The sequence below is a fragment of the Apostichopus japonicus genome, chromosome 4 (assembly GCF_037975245.1).
Source record: "Apostichopus japonicus isolate 1M-3 chromosome 4, ASM3797524v1, whole genome shotgun sequence".
Classification (NCBI taxonomy): Eukaryota; Metazoa; Echinodermata; class Holothuroidea; order Aspidochirotida; family Stichopodidae; genus Apostichopus; species Apostichopus japonicus.
The window spans coordinates 10,604,298-10,619,978 of record NC_092564.1 but is presented as its reverse complement, the minus strand read 5'-3'; the positions used below and the strand labels follow the sequence as shown (position 1 = coordinate 10,619,978).

General features: G+C 48.4%; 1 protein-coding gene across 4 annotated transcripts in view; it reads left to right on the top strand.

Moving 5' to 3' along the window:
- LOC139966417 (uncharacterized) overlaps positions 1-15,681 on the top strand; it is a 386,420-nt gene that overhangs the window by 302,439 nt on the left and 68,300 nt on the right. The gene's annotated exons all lie outside the window — the stretch shown is intronic.

The window sequence follows — 15,681 nt, the reverse complement described above, 5'->3', positions numbered from 1 at the left end:
GGGGAGCTGTAAGTATTAGTTAATCCACCTAATATCTCAGTCCATACAGTGGCGCGATGGCTTGGCGCACTGTACGAGCTGAAGATCGAGACTCTCTTTTGCATCCGTGGTTCGAGCCCCGGGTGATGACGTCTTTTGCCGATCTTTTACAGCAAGTGCCTACACGGGGAGATGTAAGTATTAGATAATCCACCTAATATCTCAGTCCATACAGTGGCGCGATCGCTTGGCGCACTGTACGAGCTGAAGATCGAGACTCTCTTTTGCATCCGTGGTTCGAACCCCGGGTGATGACGTCTTTTGCCGATCTTTTACAGCAAGTGCCTACACGGGGAGCTGTAAGTATTAGTTAATCCACCTAATATCTCAGTCCATACAGTGGCGCGATGGCTTGGCGCACTGTACGAGCTGAAGATCGAGACTCTCTTTTGCATCCGTGGTTCGAACCCCGGGTGATGACGTCTTTTGCCGATCTTTTACAGCAAGTGCCTACACGGGGAGCTGTAAGTATTAGTTAATCCACCTAATATCTCAGTCCATACAGTGGCGCGATGGCTCCGCGCACTGTACGAGCTGAAGATCGAGACTCTCTTTTGCATCCGTGGTTCGAGCCCCGGGTGATGACGTCTTTTGCCGATCTTTTACAGCAAGTGCCTACACGGGGAGCTGTAAGTATTAGTTAATCCACCTAATATCTCAGTCCATACAGTGGCGCGATGGCTCCGCGCACTGTACGAGCTGAAGATCGAGACTCTCTTTTGCATCCGTGGTTCGAACCCCGGGTGATGACGTCTTTTGCCGATCTTTTACAGCAAGTGCCTACACGGGGAGCTGTAAGTATTAGTTAATCCACCTAATATCTCAGTCCATACAGTGGCGCGATGGCTCGGCGCACTGTACGAGCTGAAGATCGAGACTCTCTTTTGCATCCGTGGTTCGAACCCCGGGTGATGACGTCTTTTGCCGATCTTTTACAGCAAGTGCCTACACGGTGAGCTGTAAGTATTAGTTAATCCACCTAATATCTCAGTCCATACAGTGGCGCGATGGCTCCGCGCACTGTACGAGCTGAAGATCGAGACTCTCTTTTGCATCCGTGGTTCGAACCCCGGGTGATGACGTCTTTTGCCGATCTTTTACAGGATGTGCCTACACGGGGAGCTGTAAGTATTAGTTAATCCACCTAATATCTCAGTCCATACAGTGGCGCGATGGCTTGGCGCACTGTACGAGCTGAAGATCGAGACTCTCTTTTGCATCCGTGGTTCGAACCCCGGGTGATGACGTCTTTTGCCGATCTTTTACAGCAAGTGCCTACACGGGGAGCTGTAAGTATTAGTTAATCCACCTAATATCTCAGTCCATACAGTGGCGCGATGGCTTGGCGCACTGTACGAGCTGAAGATCGAGACTCTCTTTTGCATCCGTGGTTCGAACCCCGGGTGATGACGTCTTTTGCCGATCTTTTACAGCAAGTGCCTACACGGGGAGCTGTAAGTATTAGTTAATCCACCTAATATCTCAGTCCATACAATGGCGCGATGGCTTGGCGCACTGTACGAGCTGAAGATCGAGACTCTCTTTTGCATCCGTGGTTCGAACCCCGGGTGATGACGTCTTTTGCCGATCTTTTACAGCAAGTGCCTACACGGGGAGCTGTAAGTATTAGTTAATCCACCTAATATCTCAGTCCATACAGTGGCGCGATGGCTTGGCGCACTGTACGAGCTGAAGATCGAGACTCTCTTTTGCATCCGTGGTTCGAACCCCGGGTGATGACGTCTTTTGCCGATCTTTTACAGCAAGTGCCTACACGGGGAGCTGTAAGTATTAGTTAATCCACCTAATATCTCAGTCCATACAGTGGCGCGATGGCTTGGCGCACTGTACGAGCTGAAGATCGAGACTCTCTTTTGCATCCGTGGTTCGAACCCCGGGTGATGACGTCTTTTGCCGATCTTTTACAGCAAGTGCCTACACGGGGAGCTGTAAGTATTAGTTAATCCACCTAATATCTCAGTCCATACAGTGGCGCGATGGCTTGGCGCACTGTACGAGCTGAAGATCGAGACTCTCTTTTGCATCCGTGGTTCGAGCCCCGGGTGATGACGTCTTTTGCCGATCTTTTACAGCAAGTGCCTACACGGGGAGCTGTAAGTATTAGTTAATCCACCTAATATCTCAGTCCATACAGTGGCGCGATGGCTTGGCGCACTGTACGAGCTGAAGATCGAGACTCTCTTTTGCATCCGTGGTTCGAACCCCGGGTGATGACGTCTTTTGCCGATCTTTTACAGCAAGTGCCTACACGGGGAGCTGTAAGTATTAGTTAATCCACCTAATATCTCAGTCCATACAGTGGCGCGATGGCTTGGCGCAATGTACGAGCTGAAGATCGAGACTCTCTTTTGCATCCGTGGTTCGAACCCCGGGTGATGACGTCTTTTGCCGATCTTTTACAGCAAGTGCCTACTCGGGGAGCTGTAAGTATTAGTTAATCCACCTAATATCTCAGTCCATACAGTGGCGCGATGGCTTGGCGCACTGTACGAGCTGAAGATCGAGACTCTCTTTTGCATCCGTGGTTCGAACCCCGGGTGATGACGTCTTTTGCCGATCTTTTACAGCAAGTGCCTACACGGGGAGCTGTAAGTATTAGTTAATCCACCTAATATCTCAGTCCATACAGTGGCGCGATGGCTTGGCGCACTGTACGAGCTGAAGATCGAGACTCTCTTTTGCATCCGTGGTTCGAGCCCCGGGTGATGACGTCTTTTGCCGATCTTTTACAGCAAGTGCCTACACGGGGAGCTGTAAGTATTAGTTAATCCACCTAATATCTCAGTCCATACAGTGGCGCGATGGCTTGGCGCACTGTACGAGCTGAAGATCGAGACTCTCTTTTGCATCCGTGGTTCGAACCCCGGGTGATGACGTCTTTTGCCGATCTTTTACAGCAAGTGCCTACACGGGGAGCTGTAAGTATTAGTTAATCCACCTAATATCTCAGTCCATACAGTGGCGCGATGGCTTGGCGCACTGTACGAGCTGAAGATCGAGACTCTCTTTTGCATCCGTGGTTCGAACCCCGGGTGATGACGTCTTTTGCCGATCTTTTACAGCAAGTGCCTACACGGGGAGCTGTAAGTATTAGTTAATCCACCTAATATCTCAGTCCATACAGTGGCGCGATGGCTTGGCGCACTGTACGAGCTGAAGATCGAGACTCTCTTTTGCATCCGTGGTTCGAACCCCGGGTGATGACGTCTTTTGCCTATCTTTTACAGCAAGTGCCTACACGGGGAGCTGTAAGTATTAGTTAATCCACCTAATATCTCAGTCCATACAGTGGCGCGATGGCTTGGCGCACTGTACGAGCTGAAGATCGAGACTCTCTTTTGCATCCGTGGTTCGAACCCCGGGTGATGACGTCTTTTGCCGATCTTTTACAGCAAGTGCCTACACGGGGAGCTGTAAGTATTAGTTAATCCACCTAATATCTCAGTCCATACAGTGGCGCGATGGCTTGGCGCACTGTACGAGCTGATGATCGAGACTCTCTTTTGCATCCGTGGTTCGAACCCCGGGTGATGACGTCTTTTGCCGATCTTTTACAGCAAGTGCCTACACGGGGAGCTGTAAGTATTAGTTAATCCACCTAATATCTCAGTCCATACAGTGGCGCGATGGCTTGGCGCACTGTACGAGCTGAAGATCGAGACTCTCTTTTGCATCCGTTGTTCGAACCCCGGGTGATGACGTCTTTTGCCGATCTTTTACAGCAAGTGCCTACACGGGGAGCTGTAAGTATTAGTTAATCCACCTAATATTTGATTTGATTTGATTTGATTTATTTATTTGTTTTTCACGTGTAAATTTACAGTGTGAAGGAAGTCTTCCAAAAAGCGTACAACAGCTTAACAAAGTAGAAGACTCCCTGTATAAAGAAAAGAAGAAAAGTATTTACATAACAATACAAAATAGAATAATTCGACAATCAATGAATACTATATATGGTGATAATATTTACGATAATAATTTGTTATCGTGCAAATGAATGTATGTCTTATTAATAACTGGATATAACGTTTTGGTCAGATGCTTTTTGAATATTTTACTGGATACTTTGGTTTTGAAGCTCTCTGTTATGGAATTCCATGTCTTTATTGCACGATTTCTAAGTCGAAGCCTCCCAATCGATGTTTTATAAGAAAAGTAATGTGCATTATCAGCATTCCGTGTGTTGTGGTGATGTATCACACTGTTACTAGTTAAAAAATCATGAAATGTGTTTGGCAATAAACCATTCCATGCCTTATATGCAAACGTGGCAAGATTTACACGAAAAATGTCGGTAACTTTTAATAAGTTGAGATTCTTGAAAAGTTGATTTGTGTGTTCACGAGGTGCAACACGTGAAATGTGTCGCATGGCTTTCTTTTGGAGAATAATAAGAGGATAAAGATTGGTTTCTGGCGTGCCAGACCAGATAATTGAACAATATGAGATGTGTGGAACGACCAAAGTTTGGTAGAGAGTCTTTAATATGCGCTCTGGTAGGAGAAATTTCAACTTTGATAAAATCCCAACGCTTTTCGCTGCTTTCCTGCATACTGTAGAAATGTGCTCATGCCACGAAAGCTTATTATCAATATATACACCTAAAAACTTAGTAGTATAAACTTGTTTTAGAATTATACCACCCATGGTGATATCTTTATCCCAGCTAAAATTTCTGGAAGTATTAAACGCAATATAATTAGTTTTGCCAATATTAAGTGATAGTTTATTGGCAGAAAACCAGTTATTAAATTTACTTAGTTCATTAGAAATTTGAATATGGAATGAATTTGCATTTATATCTGAATCGAAGAAAATACTTGTATCATCAGCAAATAATGTAATGTTTGCAAATTTAGAAATTTGGCAGATGTCATTGACATATAAAATGAACAGCAATGGGCCTAAAATTGAACACTGTGGGACACCGCATTGAATTTCTGCAATACGAGAAGTAGAGCTTTTGTAAGAGGTATATTGATAACGATTTGTAATATAACTGTCTATCCAATTCAGTGTTGTTCCTCTAATACCGTAGTGGTGCAATTTACTCATTAAGATCACATGATCAATAGTGTCGAAAGCCTTTGAAAGGTCTAGAAATACACCAATGCAAGTTTTATTGTTATCTAAGCTGCTGGATAGTTTGTCAATAGCATCTGCCAATGCAAGTTCAGTAGAGTGATCTGCTTTAAAACCATACTGCTGATTACATAGAATATCATGCTTGTTAAGAAAATTAAAAATACGATTAAACATAAGCCTTTCAATTATTTTAGAAAAGCACGACAACAATGATATAGGCCGGTAATTTTCGTAATTATCTTTGTCACCCTTTTTATACACCGGTATAACTTTTGAAACTTTTAATTTATCTGGAAACGTGCCAGTTTGAAAAGACAAATTGCAATTGCAATTGCAATTGCAATTGCAATTGCAATTGAAAAGACAAATTGCAAAAGACAAAAGACAAATTGCAAAAGACTAATATCTCAGTCCATACAGTGGCGCGATGGCTTGGCGCACTGTACGAGCTGATGATCGAGACTCTCTTTTGCATCCGTGGTTCGAACCCCGGGTGATGACGTCTTTTGCCGATCTTTTACAGCAAGTGCCTACACGGGGAGCTGTAAGTATTAGTTAATCCACCGAATATCTAAGTCCATACAGTGGCGCGATGGCTTGGCGCACTGTACGAGCTGAAGATCGAGACTCTCTTTTGCATCCGTGGTTCGAACCCCGGGTGATGACGTCTTTTGCCGATCTTTTACAGCAAGTGCCTACACGGGGAGCTGTAAGTATTAGTTAATCCACCTAATATCTCAGTCCATACAGTGGCGCGATGGCTTGGCGCACTGTAAGAGCTGAAGATCGAGACTCTCTTTTGCATCCGTGGTTCGAACCCCGGGTGATGACGTCTTTTGCCGATCTTTTACAGCAAGTGCCTACACGGGGAGCTGTAAGTATTAGTTAATCCACCTAATATCTCAGTCCATACAGTGGCGCGATGGCTTGGCGCACTGTACGAGCTGAAGATCGAGACTCTCTTTTGCATCCGTGGTTCGAACCCCGGGTGATGACGTCTTTTGCCGATCTTTTACAGCAAGTGCCTACACGGGGAGCTGTAAGTATTAGTTAATCCACCTAATATCTCAGTCCATACAGTGGCGCGATGGCTTGGCGCACTGTACGTGCTGAAGATCGAGACTCTCTTTTGCATCCGTGGTTCGAACCCCGGGTGATGACGTCTTTTGCCGATCTTTTACAGCAAGTGCCTACACGGGGAGCTGTAAGTATTAGTTAATCCACCTAATATCTCAGTCCATACAGTGGCGCGATGGCTTGGCGCACTGTACGAGCTGAAGATCGAGACTCTCTTTTGCATCCGTGGTTCGAACCCCGGGTGATGACGTCTTTTGCCGATCTTTTACAGCAAGTGCCTACACGGGAAGCTGTAAGTATTAGTTAATCCACCTAATATCTCAGTCCATACAGTGGCGCGATGGCTTGGCGCACTGTACGAGCTGAAGATCGAGACTCTCTTTTGCATCCGTGGTTCGAACCCCGGGTGATGACGTCTTTTGCCGATCTTTTACAGCAAGTGCCTACACGGGGAGCTGTAAGTATTAGTTAATCCACCTAATATCTCAGTCCATACAGTGGCGCGATGGCTTGGCGCACTGTACGAGCTGAAGATCGAGACTCTCTTTTGCATCCGTGGTTCGAACCCCGGGTGATGACGTCTTTTGCCGATCTTTTACAGCAAGTGCCTACACGGGGAGCTGTAAGTATTAGTTAATCCACCTAATATCTCAGTCCATACAGTGGCGCGATGGCTTGGCGCACTGTACGAGCTGAAGATCGAGACTCTCTTTTGCATCCGTGGTTCGAGCCCCGGGTGATGACGTCTTTTGCCGATCTTTTACAGCAAGTGCCTACACGGGGAGCTGTAAGTATTAGTTAATCCACCTAATATCTCAGTCCATACAGTGGCGCGATGGCTTGGCGCACTGTACGAGCTGAAGATCGAGACTCTCTTTTGCATCCGTGGTTCGAGCCCCGGGTGATGACGTCTTTTGCCGATCTTTTACAGCAAGTGCCTACACGGGGAGCTGTAAGTATTAGTTAATCCACCTAATATCTCAGTCCATACAGTGGCGCGATGGCTTGGCGCACTGTACGAGCTGAAGATCGAGACTCTCTTTTGCATCCGTGGTTCGAGCCCCGGGTGATGACGTCTTTTGCCGATCTTTTACAGCAAGTGCCTACACGGGGAGCTGTAAGTATTAGTTAATCCACCTAATATCTCAGTCCATACAGTGGCGCGATGGCTTGGCGCACTGTACGAGCTGAAGATCGAGACTCTCTTTTGCATCCGTGGTTCGAGCCCCGGGTGATGACGTCTTTTGCCGATCTTTTACAGCAAGTGCCTACACGGGGAGCTGTAAGTATTAGTTAATCCACCTAATATCTCAGTCCATACAGTGGCGCGATGGCTTGGCGCACTGTACGAGCTGAAGATCGAGACTCTCTTTTGCATCCGTGGTTCGAACCCCGGGTGATGACGTCTTTTGCCGATCTTTTACAGCAAGTGCCTACACGGGGAGCTGTAAGTATTAGTTAATCCACCTAATATCTCAGTCCATACAGTGGCGCGATGGCTTGGCGCACTGTACGAGCTGAAGATCGAGACTCTCTTTTGCATCCGTGGTTCGAGCCCCGGGTGATGACGTCTTTTGCCGATCTTTTACAGCAAGTGCCTACACGGGGAGCTGTAAGTATTAGTTAATCCACCTAATATCTCAGTCCATACAGTGGCGCGATGGCTTGGCGCACTGTACGAGCTGAAGATCGAGACTCTCTTTTGCATCCGTGGTTCGAACCCCGGGTGATGACGTCTTTTGCCGATCTTTTACAGCAAGTGCCTACACGGGGAGCTGTAAGTATTAGTTAATCCACCTAATATCTCAGTCCATACAGTGGCGCGATGGCTTGGCGCACTGTACGAGCTGAAGATCGAGACTCTCTTTTGCATCCGTGGTTCGAACCCCGGGTGATGACGTCTTTTGCCGATCTTTTACAGCAAGTGCCTACACGGGGAGCTGTAAGTATTAGTTAATCCACCTAATATCTCAGTCCATACAGTGGCGCGATGGCTTGGCGCACTGTACGAGCTGAAGATCGAGACTCTCTTTTGCATCCGTGGTTCGAACCCCGGGTGATGACGTCTTTTGCCGATCTTTTACAGCAAGTGCCTACACGGGGAGCTGTAAGTATTAGTTAATCCACCTAATATCTCAGTCCATACAGTGGCGCGATGGCTTGGCGCACTGTACGAGCTGAAGATCGAGACTCTCTTTTGCATTCGTGGTTCGAACCCCGGGTGATGACGTCTTTTGCCGATCTTTTACAGCAAGTGCCTACACGGGGAGCTGTAAGTATTAGTTAATCCACCTAATATCTCAGTCCATACAGTGGCGCGATGGCTTGGCGCACTGTACGAGCTGAAGATCGAGACTCTCTTTTGCATCCGTGGTTCGAACCCCGGGTGATGACGTCTTTTGCCGATCTTTTATAGCAAGTGCCTACACGGGGAGCTGTAAGTATTAGTTAATCCACCTAATATCTCAGTCCATACAGTGGCGCGATGGCTTGGCGCACTGTACGAGCTGAAGATCGAGACTCTCTTTTGCATCCGTGGTTCGAACCCCGGGTGATGACGTCTTTTGCCGATCTTTTACAGCAAGTGCCTACACGGGGAGCTGTAAGTATTAGTTAATCCACCTAATATCTCAGTCCATACAGTGGCGCGATGGCTTGGCGCACTGTACGAGCTGAAGATCGAGACTCTCTTTTGCATCCGTGGTTCGAACCCCGGGTGATGACGTCTTTTGCCGATCTTTTACAGCAAGTGCCTACACGGGGAGCTGTAAGTATTAGTTAATCCACCTAATATCTCAGTCCATACAGTGGCGCGATGGTTTGGCGCACTGTACGAGCTGAAGATCGAGACTCTCTTTTGCATCCGTGGTTCGAACCCCGGGTGATGACGTCTTTTGCCGATCTTTTACAGCAAGTGCCTACACGGGGAGCTGTAAGTATTAGTTAATCCACCTAATATCTCAGTCCATACAGTGGCGCGATGGCTTGGCGCACTGTACGAGCTGAAGATCGAGACTCTCTTTTGCATCCGTGGTTCGAACCCCGGGTGATGACGTCTTTTGCCGATCTTTTACAGCAAGTGCCTACACGGGGAGCTGTAAGTATTAGTTAATCCACCTAATATCTCAGTCCATACAGTGGCGCGATGGCTTGGCGCACTGTACGAGCTGAAGATCGAGACTCTCTTTTGCATCCGTGGTTCGAACCCCGGGTGATGACGTCTTTTGCCGATCTTTTACAGCAAGTGCCTACACGGGGAGCTGTAAGTATTAGTTAATCCACCTAATATCTCAGTCCATACAGTGGCGCGATGGCTTGGCGCACTGTACGAGCTGAAGATCGAGACTCTCTTTTGCATCCGTGGTTCGAACCCCGGGTGATGACGTCTTTTGCCGATCTTTTACAGCAAGTGCCTACACGGGGAGCTGTAAGTATTAGTTAATCCACCTAATATCTCAGTCCATACAGTGGCGCGATGGCTTGGCGCACTGTACGAGCTGAAGATCGAGACTCTCTTTTGCATCCGTGGTTCGAACCCCGGGTGATGACGTCTTTTGCCGATCTTTTACAGCAAGTGCCTACACGGGGAGCTGTAAGTATTAGTTAATCCACCTAATATCTCAGTCCATACAGTGGCGCGATGGCTTGGCGCACTGTACGAGCTGAAGATCGAGACTCTCTTTTGCATCCGTGGTTCGAACCCCGGGTGATGACGTCTTTTGCCGATCTTTTACAGCAAGTGCCTACACGGGGAGCTGTAAGTATTAGTTAATCCACCTAATATCTCAGTCCATACAGTGGCGCGATGGCTTGGCGCACTGTACGTGCTGAAGATCGAGACTCTCTTTTGCATCCGTGGTTCGAACCCCGGGTGATGACGTCTTTTGCCGATCTTTTACAGCAAGTGCCTACACGGGGAGCTGTAAGTATTAGTTAATCCACCTAATATCTCAGTCCATACAGTGGCGCGATGGCTTGGCGCACTGTACGAGCTGAAGATCGAGACTCTCTTTTGCATCCGTGGTTCGAGCCCCGGGTGATGACGTCTTTTGCCGATCTTTTACAGCAAGTGCCTACACGGGGAGCTGTAAGTATTAGTTAATCCACCTAATATCTCAGTCCATACAGTGGCGCGATGGCTTGGCGCACTGTACGAGCTGAAGATCGAGACTCTCTTTTGCATCCGTGGTTCGAGCCCCGGGTGATGACGTCTTTTGCCGATCTTTTACAGCAAGTGCCTACACGGGGAGCTGTAAGTATTAGTTAATCCACCTAATATCTCAGTCCATACAGTGGCGCGATGGCTTGGCGCACTGTACGAGCTGAAGATCGAGACTCTCTTTTGCATCCGTGGTTCGAACCCCGGGTGATGACGTCTTTTGCCGATCTTTTACAGCAAGTGCCTACACGGGGAGCTGTAAGTATTAGTTAATCCACCTAATATCTCAGTCCATACAGTGGCGCGATGGCTTGGCGCACTGTACGAGCTGAAGATCGAGACTCTCTTTTGCATCCGTGGTTCGAACCCCGGGTGATGACGTCTTTTGCCGATCTTTTACAGCAAGTGCCTACACGGGGAGCTGTAAGTATTAGTTAATCCACCTAATATCTCAGTCCATACAGTGGCGCGATGGCTTGGCGCACTGTACGAGCTGAAGATCGAGACTCTCTTTTGCATCCGTGGTTCGAACCCCGGGTGATGACGTCTTTTGCCGATCTTTTACAGCAAGTGCCTACACGGGGAGCTGTAAGTATTAGTTAATCCACCTAATATCTCAGTCCATACAGTGGCGCGATGGCTTGGCGCACTGTACGAGCTGAAGATCGAGACTCTCTTTTGCATCCGTGGTTCGAACCCCGGGTGATGACGTCTTTTGCCGATCTTTTACAGCAAGTGCCTACACGGGGAGCTGTAAGTATTAGTTAATCCACCTAATATCTCAGTCCATACAGTGGCGCGATGGCTTGGCGCACTGTACGAGCTGAAGATCGAGACTCTCTTTTGCATCCGTGGTTCGAACCCCGGGTGATGACGTCTTTTGCCGATCTTTTACAGCAAGTGCCTACACGGGGAGCTGTAAGTATTAGTTAATCCACCTAATATCTCAGTCCATACAGTGGCGCGATGGCTTGGCGCACTGTACGAGCTGAAGATCGAGACTCTCTTTTGCATCCGTGGTTCGAACCCCGGGTGATGACGTCTTTTGCCGATCTTTAACAGCAAGTGCCTACACGGGGAGCTGTAAGTATTAGTTAATCCACCTAATATCTCAGTCCATACAGTGGCGCGATGGCTTGGCGCACTGTACGAGCTGAAGATCGAGACTCTCTTTTGCATCCGTGGTTCGAACCCCGGGTGATGACGTCTTTTGCCGATCTTTTACAGCAAGTGCCTACACGGGGAGCTGTAAGTATTAGTTAATCCACCTAATATCTCAGTCCATACAGTGGCGCGATGGCTTGGCGCACTGTACGAGCTGAAGATCGAGACTCTCTTTTGCATCCGTGGTTCGAACCCCGGGTGATGACGTCTTTTGCCGATCTTTTACAGCAAGTGCCTACACGGGAAGCTGTAAGTATTAGTTAATCCACCTAATATCTCAGTCCATACAGTGGCGCGATGGCTTGGCGCACTGTACGAGCTGAAGATCGAGACTCTCTTTTGCATCCGTGGTTCGAACCCCGGGTGATGACGTCTTTTGCCGATCTTTTACAGCAAGTGCCTACACGGGGAGCTGTAAGTATTAGTTAATCCACCTAATATCTCAGTCCATACAGTGGCGCGATGGCTTGGCGCACTGTACGAGCTGAAGATCGAGACTCTCTTTTGCATCCGTGGTTCGAACCCCGGGTGATGACGTCTTTTGCCGATCTTTTACAGCAAGTGCCTACACGGGGAGCTGTAAGTATTAGTTAATCCACCTAATATCTCAGTCCATACAGTGGCGCGATGGCTTGGCGCACTGTACGTGCTGAAGATCGAGACTCTCTTTTGCATCCGTGGTTCGAACCCCGGGTGATGACGTCTTTTGCCGATCTTTTACAGCAAGTGCCTACACGGGGAGCTGTAAGTATTAGTTAATCCACCTAATATCTCAGTCCATACAGTGGCGCGATGGCTTGGCGCACTGTACGAGCTGAAGATCGAGACTCTCTTTTGCATCCGTGGTTCGAACCCCGGGTGATGACGTCTTTTGCCGATCTTTTACAGCAAGTGCCTACACGGGGAGCTGTAAGTATTAGTTAATCCACCTAATATCTCAGTCCATACAGTGGCGCGATGGCTTGGCGCACTGTACGAGCTGAAGATCGAGACTCTCTTTTGCATCCGTGGTTCGAACCCCGGGTGATGACGTCTTTTGCCGATCTTTTACAGCAAGTGCCTACACGGGGAGCTGTAAGTATTAGTTAATCCACCTAATATCTCAGTCCATACAGTGGCGCGATGGCTTGGCGCACTGTACGAGCTGAAGATCGAGACTCTCTTTTGCATCCGTGGTTCGAACCCCGGGTGATGACGTCTTTTGCCGATCTTTTACAGCAAGTGCCTACACGGGGAGCTGTAAGTATTAGTTAATCCACCTAATATCTCAGTCCATACAGTGGCGCGATGGCTTGGCGCACTGTACGAGCTGAAGATCGAGACTCTCTTTTGCATCCGTGGTTCGAACCCCGGGTGATGACGTCTTTTGCCGATCTTTTACAGCAAGTGCCTACACGGGGAGCTGTAAGTATTAGTTAATCCACCTAATATCTCAGTCCATACAGTGGCGCGATGGCTTGGCGCACTGTACGAGCTGAAGATCGAGACTCTCTTTTGCATCCGTGGTTCGAACCCCGGGTGATGACGTCTTTTGCCGATCTTTTACAGCAAGTGCCTACACGGGGAGCTGTAAGTATTAGTTAATCCACCTAATATCTCAGTCCATACAGTGGCGCGATGGCTTGGCGCACTGTACGAGCTGAAGATCGAGACTCTCTTTTGCATCCGTGGTTCGAACCCCGGGTGATGACGTCTTTTGCCGATCTTTTACAGCAAGTGCCTACACGGGGAGCTGTAAGTATTAGTTAATCCACCTAATATCTCAGTCCATACAGTGGCGCGATGGCTCCGCGCACTGTACGAGCTGAAGATCGAGACTCTCTTTTGCATCCGTGGTTCGAACCCCGGGTGATGACGTCTTTTGCCGATCTTTTACAGCAAGTGCCTACACGGGGAGCTGTAAGTATTAGTTAATCCACCTAATATCTCAGTCCATACAGTGGCGCGATGGCTCCGCGCACTGTACGAGCTGATGATCGAGACTCTCTTTTGCATCCGTGGTTCGAACCCCGGGTGATGACGTCTTTTGCCGATCTTTTACAGCAAGTGCCTACACGGGGAGCTGTAAGTATTAGTTAATCCACCTAATATCTCAGTCCATACAGTGGCGCGATGGCTTGGCGCACTGTACGAGCTGAAGATCGAGACTCTCTTTTGCATCCGTGGTTCGAACCCCGGGTGATGACGTCTTTTGCCGATCTTTTACAGCAAGTGCCTACACGGGGAGCTGTAAGTATTAGTTAATCCACCTAATATCTCAGTCCATACAGTGGCGCGATGGCTTGGCGCACTGTACGTGCTGAAGATCGAGACTCTCTTTTGCATCCGTGGTTCGAACCCCGGGTGATGACGTCTTTTGCCGATCTTTTACAGCAAGTGCCTACACGGGGAGCTGTAAGTATTAGTTAATCCACCTAATATCTCAGTCCATACAGTGGCGCGATGGCTTGGCGCACTGTACGAGCTGAAGATCGAGACTCTCTTTTGCATCCGTGGTTCGAGCCCCGGGTGATGACGTCTTTTGCCGATCTTTTACAGCAAGTGCCTACACGGGGAGCTGTAAGTATTAGTTAATCCACCTAATATCTCAGTCCATACAGTGGCGCGATGGCTTGGCGCACTGTACGAGCTGAAGATCGAGACTCTCTTTTGCATCCGTGGTTCGAGCCCCGGGTGATGACGTCTTTTGCCGATCTTTTACAGCAAGTGCCTACACGGGGAGCTGTAAGTATTAGTTAATCCACCTAATATCTCAGTCCATACAGTGGCGCGATGGCTTGGCGCACTGTACGAGCTGAAGATCGAGACTCTCTTTTGCATCCGTGGTTCGAACCCCGGGTGATGACGTCTTTTGCCGATCTTTTACAGCAAGTGCCTACACGGGGAGCTGTAAGTATTAGTTAATCCACCTAATATCTCAGTCCATACAGTGGCGCGATGGCTTGGCGCACTGTACGAGCTGAAGATCGAGACTCTCTTTTGCATCCGTGGTTCGAACCCCGGGTGATGACGTCTTTTGCCGATCTTTTACAGCAAGTGCCTACACGGGGAGCTGTAAGTATTAGTTAATCCACCTAATATCTCAGTCCATACAGTGGCGCGATGGCTTGGCGCACTGTACGAGCTGAAGATCGAGACTCTCTTTTGCATCCGTGGTTCGAACCCCGGGTGATGACGTCTTTTGCCGATCTTTTACAGCAAGTGCCTACACGGGGAGCTGTAAGTATTAGTTAATCCACCTAATATCTCAGTCCATACAGTGGCGCGATGGCTTGGCGCACTGTACGAGCTGAAGATCGAGACTCTCTTTTGCATCCGTGGTTCGAACCCCGGGTGATGACGTCTTTTGCCGATCTTTTACAGCAAGTGCCTACACGGGGAGCTGTAAGTATTAGTTAATCCACCTAATATCTCAGTCCATACAGTGGCGCGATGGCTTGGCGCACTGTACGAGCTGAAGATCGAGACTCTCTTTTGCATCCGTGGTTCGAACCCCGGGTGATGACGTCTTTTGCCGATCTTTTACAGCAAGTGCCTACACGGGGAGCTGTAAGTATTAGTTAATCCACCTAATATCTCAGTCCATACAGTGGCGCGATGGCTTGGCGCACTGTACGAGCTGAAGATCGAGACTCTCTTTTGCATCCGTGGTTCGAACCCCGGGTGATGACGTCTTTTGCCGATCTTTTACAGCAAGTGCCTACACGGGGAGCTGTAAGTATTAGTTAATCCACCTAATATCTCAGTCCATACAGTGGCGCGATGGCTTGGCGCACTGTACGAGCTGAAGATCGAGACTCTCTTTTGCATCCGTGGTTCGAACCCCGGGTGATGACGTCTTTTGCCGATCTTTTACAGCAAGTGCCTACACGGGGAGCTGTAAGTATTAGTTAATCCACCTAATATCTCAGTCCATACAGTGGCGCGATGGCTTGGCGCACTGTACGAGCTGAAGATCGAGACTCTCTTTTGCATCCGTGGTTCGAACCCCGGGTGATGACGTCTTTTGCCGATCTTTTACAGCAAGTGCCTACACGGGGAGCTGTAAGTATTAGTTAATCCACCTAATATCTCAGTCCATACAGTGGCGCGATGGCTTGGCGCACTGTACGAGCTGAAGATCGAGACTCTCTTTT